The 10,920-nt window shown below is 36.2% G+C and overlaps 1 non-coding gene and 1 pseudogene across 2 annotated transcripts; both read right to left on the reverse strand.

Annotated features, from left to right (window-relative positions):
* Positions 1–1,896: 1,896 nt before the first annotated feature.
* TRNAL-AAG (transfer RNA leucine (anticodon AAG)) lies at positions 1,897–1,977 on the reverse strand. Its single transcript has one exon. It is a non-coding gene; the product is annotated as a tRNA-Leu (tRNA).
* A 503-nt stretch (positions 1,978–2,480) lies between these two features.
* Positions 2,481–6,952, reverse strand: LOC149006956 (spermidine synthase 2-like; annotated as a pseudogene). The gene is made up of 9 exons (XR_016175274.1): positions 6,625–6,952; positions 4,639–4,715; positions 4,378–4,500; positions 3,563–3,667; positions 3,247–3,319; positions 3,038–3,155; positions 2,868–2,984; positions 2,654–2,778; positions 2,481–2,546 (listed from the first exon to the last, which is right to left on the reverse strand). The product of XR_016175274.1 is annotated as a spermidine synthase 2-like (transcript).
* Positions 6,953–10,920: the final 3,968 nt, after the last annotated feature.

Raw genomic sequence — 10,920 nt, forward strand, 5'->3', positions numbered from 1 at the left:
TCAATGTGCACATAAGTTGAACAGATGAAATGCCTAAAAAGAAAATTCTATGAGCATGTTTCATTGCTTAGGTTGGGTTATAACTTCTATGGGCCCTACATTTCTATGAAAACAAGATAGAAGAAAAGAATTATTATATTAGATTGGACTTAAGATTGAATGATGCTCGAGGTGGTATGGGTGTCTATCCCCCAAAATATCATATTTGTAAAGTAAAAACTAGTAGAAGTACTAAAGAAGGAATCCGGATCATCATCCCCGTCAGGGAGCACACGGTTTTACCACCACAAATCGATGGGCCCCACAGCTAAAAAACATTTTTAAAAAAAATCCCATCACCCACCCCTTGGGCCCCTATATTTTAGGGTGGAAAAGCCATCGGGGAGAACTTTGTGCTCCCCGACAGGGTCGTAGATCCAAACTCCTAAAGAAGAGTGATCAAATATGACCAAATGAAGGGAAAAGAGGTAAAGGAGGCCTAAATTGAATATTGAATTACTAGTAAAGCATCAGGAGTAAGAAAAGATTTCTACCAAAAAAATGTATTAAGAAAAAATAAATTGGTAAACAGCCAATTTATTCAAAGAAGAAGCCTACATTAGAGATAGGTTCTTTAACCAATTAGTGGACGTTTGGCCAAACCATTGTCTCCTCCATCACTCCATCATTAAGGTCTCTGGCTAAATTATAGGCCACAGAATTCGCCTCCCTAACAAAACCAAAGAAAGTTAAGAATAAAAACAAACCTTAAACCCTAAACCCTAAATTTTAGGGTTAAGAATAAAAACAAAACCCTAAACCCTAAAGCTAAGAATAAAAACAAAAACACAAAAAGCAAAGTATGCGTATATCATACACCACCCCTGCCACGAAATTGCTTCGAAATTGCTTGAGTGTCCACTTGGGTGTTGCGCATTGATTGCACAATATCAAAATTCTGAGCCTAGTTTCAATCATACGTTGCTGTATATGGACCCAAGTAAAACCTCTCTAGCTCAATGAATGTTGGGTTACCAAAAAAAACAATAAAATAAAACCTCTCTAGCTCAATGAATAGGAAATAGAAAATATATGTATGCATATCAAAATTACGACCCTAATTTCAATCTTGACTTAATTACGCAACACTCAAGTAAGACCCCCCAAGCTCAATGGCTAAGAAAATATATGTATGTAAATAATTTTTGGGTAATTTTCATTTGGACTCCTTAAGGTTTGGTCCAGATCATTTTTAGTCTGAAAAAATTTCCCTTTACATATGGTTTTCTTGTGGTTTCTAAAAATAACTAATTAAGGACAAATTATAATTTTAATGACCAAAATACCCTTTTGATGCAATGGTTATGGGCTTGTTTGGTTACATGGTCGGGAGATTTCAAATATCTAGAGATTTCAAATATATGAAGTTATAATTTATAAAATTAGATGTTTGGTTGTGGAATGAAATCTGTAGGATTCATCCTTAAAAACTATTTGATCGATTGTCGTTTTAACGATTTTGTGAATGTGCAGATATATGAGCTGGTTTTTCAAATATCTAGAGATTTCAAACCTATAGCCTTCAAATCTATGGAGTTATAATTTATAAAATTAAGCGTTTGGTTGTGAATGTAAATCTTTGAATTCATCCTAAAAATTTATTTGATCGACATGATTTTTGTGAATGTATTTTTGGAATGTACAAATATATAGCTTTTTTGAAATCTCTAGATTTCACCCCTTACCCATAAATCTATAGATTCACGTTTTTAATGTAAAACTAGATTCATAAACCCTAAATTCATGTAACCAAACATGCCCTAAGATTATGGCATACACCGTTTATATTAAATAGACAAATTTTAACATAATGAAATCATAAGACACTTGAATATTAACAAAAATATTTATTAATGCTGTTGAGAGTGGGATTTGAACCCACGCCCTTTCGGACCAGAACCTTAATCTGGCGCCTTAGACCAACTCGGCCATCTCAACCTTGTGTGTTAATAAATTTAGAGCATCATTAATGAACCATGGAAGTGAGCGCCCCAATGTCAAAAGCCAACCATACTTCCGAAGATCTTATAATGTGATACCCTTGGAAGAGACTTTATGTTTATGATGCATAATGATGATTTGAAACGATGGAAATCATGGTCAATATTAAGTAAAACTATGAAAAAGAAGGGGAAGAACCGTATTTAAATTTCTAAACAGCAGAATGGCTTTGAGAACCAAAGCATGGGTGATGGAACATTCACTGGTGAAGGAAAGCAGCCCTAAAAGTAAAGGCAAATTTCCTCCACAAACAACTCCATTACGTGTCAACTGAATACTCCAGCTGAAAGGCTTATTTCCAGACTCCAACTCACATATATACATTCATGATATACTTAGATCTCAATTTATTTAGTAGCCCAATGCAACCTGGGTGAGATCCTAAGTAAACTACAAAAGCTAAACAGTCCTAACCTATGTTCTTGGATAATCTCAAGCAGCTATGGCAATATGGCATCAATCACCTTCTTTGCAAAAGATGGTAAACAGAACGAAGCTGAATGGATCTGCAAGAAAAAGAGAGGGCAAGAAGGAAAATCTCAAAAACATAATGAGAAAACCAACAAAAGATGACTAGAACAGGATAGAAGCTAGAGAAGGTCAATGATAAAACCTGTGAGTTGTAGAACTTCAATGGTCCTAGGCTGTTACTCTCATTTGACATCCAAGGGATTCACTGGATGCTTGAAGTCAACTGGTGGCCCTTCGGTTGAGCAAAGCATGAAACCGGTCACTCCACTGCAGTGATCAATATGTATCAATTACAACACATTTAAATGTTTCTAAGTTTATAATACTAGCTTTAATATACACCTTTAAATGCATACCTGGGGTAAGTAGGAACGGTTGTCCAAGCATAGGTGACAGTTCCTTTAAATATCTGGCGACACAATGAGATAATTTTCTCAATAAGGTGCATGTGAAGCCAAGTTCTTGTGCAGGCCCTGATGATGTTAAAGATGATGACAATATGATGATAAAAAAGAAAGATGATGACTTAAAGATCCCAAGTGAGACAGTAGCACGGTTGCAGTGAGCATTACCAATTGGATCAGAACAGTCCACAATGATGGCATCATAAGTTCCTTCAGGAACAGCTCTCAGAAATGCTGCTCCTGCAGATGGAAGAGCAATGAAGCAACATGAACCAGGGGGGCAATAAAAATTTTCTTTCAAAGGAAAAATAAGAATAACAGATCAATATACCATCGCCAACATGGAGGGTCACTCGTGGATCGCTATAACCAACTGCAACAGCTGGAAAAAATTGCTTTGAAACCTGGAAATTGATTAAACCAACTCAAAAACTTTAGCCGTAGACAAAGAAAGAAAGCAGTAAATTTCTAGAATCAAGGATCACCCTTTCTTTACCCCTCTTTTGGGGGAGGATGGTTGCAGAATACACAAACAAGCATCTGAAGTACTGTTCTATGGAGGATGTACAACATCCTATCACATTATACTCTGGGAATATGAGTAGCCAAGGAAAAAGGAAAAGCCAAAAAGGTTATTATTCACTCACATCAGCTACCATTTTGTCAATTTCACATATATCTATCTGCTCAACAGAAGAGTGGCGGGATACTTCTCGTAGAACACCACCATCTCCTCCACCAATAACCAGCACCTGGAGGAAAAGGACCAAGTTTTATGAGTAAAAGAAGCTAATAGGAAGTAATCCTTCAAGCACAAGGGAACTGTACTTCAATCCTCCACCCCCATGGCACCATCAATGTTCATCTAATGTTATTCTGTGCAGCATATGTATGCATGCAACAAAAAGAATGAAATGAAAAAAAGATAACGGATATTCAACCACAATCAACCAAGCACCACTCATGGATCTCACTGATCAGGATTGAACACAATATTATTGAATCTCTCTTGTACATTTTACAGTGACCAGCTCTAATTCTTCTAGGTTGCCCCAGGGGTTCATCCCTCTCTACCATACCTATCCATATACACTCCATCTTCAGGGGTCTGGCAGAAAGAAATTCAACTGCTGCCTCTAATCTACTAAGCAAAACAAGTTTTGGTGCAAATGGGTCAGAAATGATCGATGCTTTCTCCATTTGAGAGGAGCATCATACATTTCATTTCTTCCCATTTCCTGAAGAAATAATTTCAGATGGGTAGAGAGGGCCCAAGTCCGACTGGGAAGCAGTGAATAGACCAAGAACACTCTTAGGGCTCAGGAATGTCACCAGTCTTGAACTTTACATATGAAAATCTACAACTAGTTCATTAAAATTATTACCCTAAGAATTAACAGTAACAGATAAAGAAATTCGGAGAGGAAAAAGTGTGTATGCAACATTATTTGGGCGAGAATACCTTCTTTGGGTTTGGAATAGAACAAAGAGGAAGGTGAGTTATCATTTCTTGATATGCACACTCATCTCTTTCGGTAAGTTGAATCACGCCATCCAATAAAAGAACCTTTCCATATGTTGCTGACTGGAACAAGAAAGAACAACTGATTCAAAATTACTGCAACACTGCAACTAATCTATATAGGACGTGTCAACTACATATTCAAAATGTGGGCAACATGAGTCAATAAAAGGTTTCATCCTTTCCTGGAGCAGCAAGTACCTGGAATACCATAATGTCTTGGTATTCAGATTTCCCCTGAAATAAGATCTTTTCTACCTTCAGAGAGTGAGCTTCTCCTATAAAATAAATAAAGTAACATCAATAATATCTGCAACTTCTAAGTTAGAGAGTCTAAAAACCATAAAAATCCCCAAGCTTTTATACGGATGCTAATAGAGAATGTATTTATACTTTTAAGGAGGTGAACGGATACCTAAAAAGAAGCTTTAATAAAAATGAAAACATTAGACCAACTATAACTTCAGGTTTTCCTCTAAGAATTAGTCTTTATTGTTCATTTTCAGTTGATTAACCCATTAAACATGCATCACAAGAATCTAAGTTCTGGTTTGCATAAAAAAAACACAAACTACCCAGAGGAGGAAACTATCAAACTAACAGACACATTGGAAGGGTACAGCAGAAAGCCTCTTACCAGTCCAAACTAATTAAAAGGACGACAGCGTCAAAACAGAATTGGAATCCATAGACTCAAGGGCGCCGGCCCCCGCCGGGCCCCGCGGGACCCCGGCGATGGACCATACACCCAGGGAACAAAATGGTTAAAATTGCCCGTCCAATTAAAACTTAAGTTGGAAGAAAACCCAATAAAATAGGAACCAAGCATTTAATTAGTTGTAGACAAATGCAAACTAGCTAGTTCAAACACTTAAAACGTTGCAGTAAGCCCAGCGGAATGAAATACTTAGAAAACATCAATATATTGTAGTTAAAAAAAAAACAGCCAGTGCCAAAAAATAAACCACAGTAAGCACTACGGAAATATATATATATATATATGGCAGCAAGTTACTGAAAATATATAACATCAAGCAATGAGAGAAGGCTACAGAAAGGACAGAAAAAATTTACCTCAAGAATCAAGAGATATTACGGAATAAGTATGCATTTACTAGAAATCATATAACTGAAAAGAGTTTTCATTTCTCATTTCATTTTCATCCCTGTTTTCCCATATTTTCACTCCCCCTTTTTGTTGTTTGAACCTCATTTTACTATTTGGTTTGTTTGAGTCCAGGTTGACAACCCCATTAAGTTCAGAAAAAGCTGTGTTTATTGTTGACAAAGAAAAATATAGTCAGATAGATATCTACAACCAAAACAGTGTGTTCTGTTACATAGTCTAAAAAAAGGATTAGTGATCCATTATATCCATAAATTGAAAAACTGGCATTTAAAGAACAATCTGAACAAATTGTCAATATAAAGGACTGGAAACGAAATCATAAAGAAGAAAAAAAAGTGAGAATATAGGGTACCACACTTCAGCAGGAAACAAGTAGCTCATTGCAAAACATGTGGGAAAAAAAAATTAAAAAAATCATAACACTTTATCCTTTCTAATACGATCATTTCTTACTTTATCCTTCTTAGTTTTACCACTCATCCATCTCAGCATCTTCCTTTCTACTAAGTTGAGTTCACCTATATGACAATTCTTAACTGTCCAACACTTTATGCCATATAGCAACACTCCATGCCATATATCTTAACAAATCGCAAGAGGACCCTAAGAAACCAACCGCACCTAAGCACATCTAAGACAAAACTTAGCAGTCACAATCCATACCAAAATCCAGAAACACTCAGTAAAATGATCTACACAGAAACAAGATGTCAATCCACCTTAATATGCAAATCATGAAATGCAGTGAAAAATTTAAAGAACAAACATAAAATCCGTAGAATGAGATACAAAGAAAAATCAACTCGTCACAACAAAAATCCATCATAACTGACAGAGCAAACCACGAGAAATCAGACAATATAATAACAAAACCGCAGTCACTAGCAACATGCAAAAATGGAATGCATGCAAGCACCGTATTCACTAGCTAGTAACATGCAACAATGAAATGCATACTAACATCGTAATCACTAGTAACATATGCAACAATTTGAATTGAGTACTAGTAATCGGTAAACCTAGAAATGCAGGAAAACAAATGATGAAAGAGAACAAACCAGGCCACATTGGGCTAATCTCAGAAAACCACCCAGGAATGATAGAAGAAATGCAATCTGTCTTGTTCCCATTTCCCTTCTCAACAGAAAAAATTGAAGCAGAAACACCGTTCTCTTTGTCATAAATCACAGCTCCAGTTTCTCCTTCTTTCCCTCTCTTAACAGGTACATCAGAAGCAATAAGACCGCCTTTATCCATGGATTCCCCTCCCTCACTTCTATATAAACAACAAGAAACCCTCAGAATCAAACAACAACAATCGTTGAGACTGAGAGGTGATTTCAGAAGAAAACCAAAAATTTAAAACTTTGCGAGGGAAAACGTCTCGGTGGCTTCACTTCAACGAAAAACGATTTATCACAATTCTTTTAACTGTAGTATTTATAGATAATTTATTAAGAACTGTCATTGGGATTGTCACCTTCGAAGTTCTCATTATCGAGATACATAATCGCTCTATTTTACGTAACTGCCACTGGTTATCCTGTATTAGACAACCACGTGTCTGTGTGTATATGTACACGTTTCAATGTATATGAATACACGTAAATGAAAAACATCAGTGGGTCAGTCTGTATATATACACAGTAAACGGAGAAAACGTCTACGTGTCAGTGATTGAATGTGTATTATTTTAATAAAATAATTTTATTGAAGCGTTAAAAGCCGAAGGAACAGGACTACAAAGAGACTGCAACCAAAGAAAGAAAATGGACCACAAAGTTGGGCAGCTTTTATCAGATAAACCCATTCCAAATCATACTTATAGGCATGCATAGATTATAAGCTAGGTTTATGGATATATTGTATAGGCAAATAATATTTTGAACTATATTGTGAAGTAGTTAATAAAAGTGAAACGAGCCTAATGATCCTCGTAAGACTCCATTAAATGCAACCATGGCTTTACTCTAGATAAGGCAGTAATTTAGAGTCATGCACATATTATAGGGCACGCACCATCAAATTGCATATCAAAATAGGTCTTCTATAGGTAATGAGTTAATTATGAAGGACTTTGGTAGTGTGATGGTTATTACGGTTCAAGCCATTGAATTGGAGTAGACCACTTCGCTAAACTAAGGGCTCAAATCTAGTCAAAAATGGTTCATCTAATAATTCTCAAACATGGCACTTCTCGGAAGAGATATCTATTGAGAAGCTGAGAAGTGGGCATGGAGGTGACACTCAATTGCCAACATGCGACTTCCCGACAAAAGTACGCATTTAATTCCGTATTAAATGCTCACTGTTGGCAAGGAAGCTTCTCATTCGTTCAAGACCAACTTTGAGTACTGCATCTGCACTTTTTGTCTTCCCAACTTTGAATTGGTGTCACATCAATATCAACTTGATGTTGACTATTTGATTCACCAACGAGATCTCCAGCTGTCCTAAAAATCGCGCGGTCTGGCTTGCTGAACAAGCCTCTCTTAGAAACCATCTCCACCCTTCATCCCCTCAGATGGGCATTGTAAGCCATGGAGTGTCCACTATCAGTTTAGGTATGGACCAGCTATATATATCATCACTATACATGAACAACGGTAAGACTTGAATACTCCAGTTATTATTTTCCTGCAATTATTCATGAAGAACATTATCTTCTTCATCTTCTCAAGTATTTATTTCTCAAGGGAAAGACTTTAGTTTTTTTACCTAAACGAACTTATTCATTGGATGTGGCTTTCTATCCCCAGAGGCAATCAACTTTTACCATTGTTTTGGTGTCAGGAACTACACCAGGTCAGGAGCGAACCAAGGAATTTCAAACACATTTTCACTACAACAGGTAGAATAGATAATTATTTCATCATCTTGACATATTTTACCAAGGCAAACAAGGTCGTCTTGTTTCTCTCCCACCACATTGACCTGCATAATTGTTTGATGATGAGGTGTAGGTTTCCATGTTGATTATCCTCTTCCAGTCTTGTGTTTTGTAAGCCAATAGCACTTTTGGGATTGTGAAAACCTTAGGTTGCGTTTATTTGTTGGAATAAAGGTGGGGTGGGAAAATTATTGAAAAAAATGTAAATTTTTTACTTTTCCCTTAAATCCCAAAATGGTAGATTGTTTGGTTGCTTGGGGTGGGAAAGTAAGTGACAAGTTTAATTGAATCAAAGAAACTTGTCTGATGATATGACAGCCTAACTTTCCAATCCTAAGTAAAACCCCACATATTTGGTGGGACTTTGTGGAACTTTTCCATCTTAAGTAAAACCCCACATGTTTGGTGAGACTTTGTGGAAAAGTTGAAAAAAGTAAAAAGTAAGACCTAGCATTATCACTTTTCTACAAAACCCTTTTATTTCCTTCTCCCTCACCCCACTACACATGGGACACACATTTTTTTTTTCCCACCCCACCTTTGCAAACAAACGCAGCCTTAAAGTCTAAGGAACGCAAGCTACCCTTTGTGCCCGAAACAAACTTCATAAAATAATTTTTTACGAATTCGTTAATCAATTTATAAATTATGGAATTTTTTTGTCTCACCCTTTACTTATTTTCTATTTGTGGGAAAATCTATGGCTATTTTTTTAAAATATATTTCCTTGTATTTTTTTTCCTTAATGATCCTCATATGACATCATTCAATAAAACCATAACCTTACTTGAGAGTTGAGATAAGACGATATATTGTGTCGCCCCAGGATCCAGGGTACATACCATTGCCATCAAATACCAAAATACATTTTTATTAGGAGGTTGAAACTTGAAACATGGTTGGGGGTGGGTAGTTTCAGGAAATCCTATTATAACATTCTTTAGCTCAATCCACACATTTCATAACCTATCCCTTTTTTTTGGTAGGAAATTCCAACTGTTTGATCGAAGCCAATGAAACATAATTCATGTAAGAGAAAAAATTATGCAGGGTAGATAAATATTCATACTTCTTAGTGAAAAATGTTATAGGTTCAACCATTGTAGACCGCATATGTAATCATGGTTCGACATGTCGGTCCGTGTCGCCATGGTCCGCACGGCGACTTGGGCGACATGTCACCAGATGTCGACTAACTTTTGGCAAGGATTCGATAAAAATCAAACCCCTGTTTTGAAGGGTATTTCAAGTCATTTTGACATGAAATTTGACTTGTAGCCTAATTTGAGGCCAATAAACACATTGATAGTATTATTTTTACCTAAAATATCACCTAATCTAAAGTTTATAATTAGCACATGTCCGGCTATATGTGGGCAAAACTGGAAGATTGAAAATTTCATATAAACTAATGTAAATATGTAAACAAAACACAAATACACAACTAGTAAATAGATGTACTAAAGTTTATAATTCATTATACAATTATGTTGAGTATGGTTCATGCTTCACATATTGTTGTAGAGATCCTATGTCACTTTGGCAAAAATCGAACAAAAAATGGGCGAAAAACGAATGAAATACTGTTATATATGCGAATGTAGCGATATATCATTGATTTTTTTGGCGATATATCGACATTTTGGCGATATATCGTCGACACAGGGCAATATATCACTTATATATTGTAAATATCATGTCACACAGGGCAATATATCACTAATATATTGTAAATATCATGTCGCTGGGGGGAGTCGTGTCGCCCCCCAGCGACACGGCGATATATTGCTGACACAGTGTACCATGTATGTAATACTCCCATCCCCTATATAAAAAACTCTTCAGTTTAAAAAGATAAAAGAAAAAAAAAAAAGTTTCTTGAGGTGCCAACGCTCACACAGTCCAATGCTTGATGGACATTAGGCCATTAGGTTGGAAAACCTGAATTGAAATCTTTATCCACGAGAGTAATGGATTGTGCTTTCCATACACTTATCTACTACATACTTAGGAAGGGAATCTATAAGTGAGTCTTCCTCTTTTTTTTCCTAAATATGTAGTGAAAAATTGTGAGGAGAACTGTGAGTGAAGGATCTGGACTAAAGAAAACATAGCCTATCCATGGTACATGGACCCAAAGAGTGGGTGGGGGAAATGGGGGGAGGACTTTCCCAGTGGAGAGAATTTGGATTAGAGTCTTGATTACCTCCCATTTCATTACATACTTTGTGTGGGGGTACACGTTTAAAATTGATAAAACAATTCAGAAATGAGACCCTTAATATGTCATATAAATTGCACACAAAATGTGTGTTAAAAAACATCAAAGGAGCCTGTAGTGCTGGATTCACATCTTCTGTAATTTTTTTTTTTTTTTTTTTGATGAGGTTCATCCGGGCCAGCTTACGCGCACCACGATTACATCCTCAAGGGAGATTTTTTATATATATATAATTAATGCCGC

This window comes from Hakea prostrata, chromosome 8 (genome assembly GCF_041222555.1).
Source record: "Hakea prostrata isolate BN-2017 chromosome 8, UWA_Hpros_2, whole genome shotgun sequence".
Taxonomy (NCBI): Eukaryota; Viridiplantae; Streptophyta; class Magnoliopsida; order Proteales; family Proteaceae; genus Hakea; species Hakea prostrata.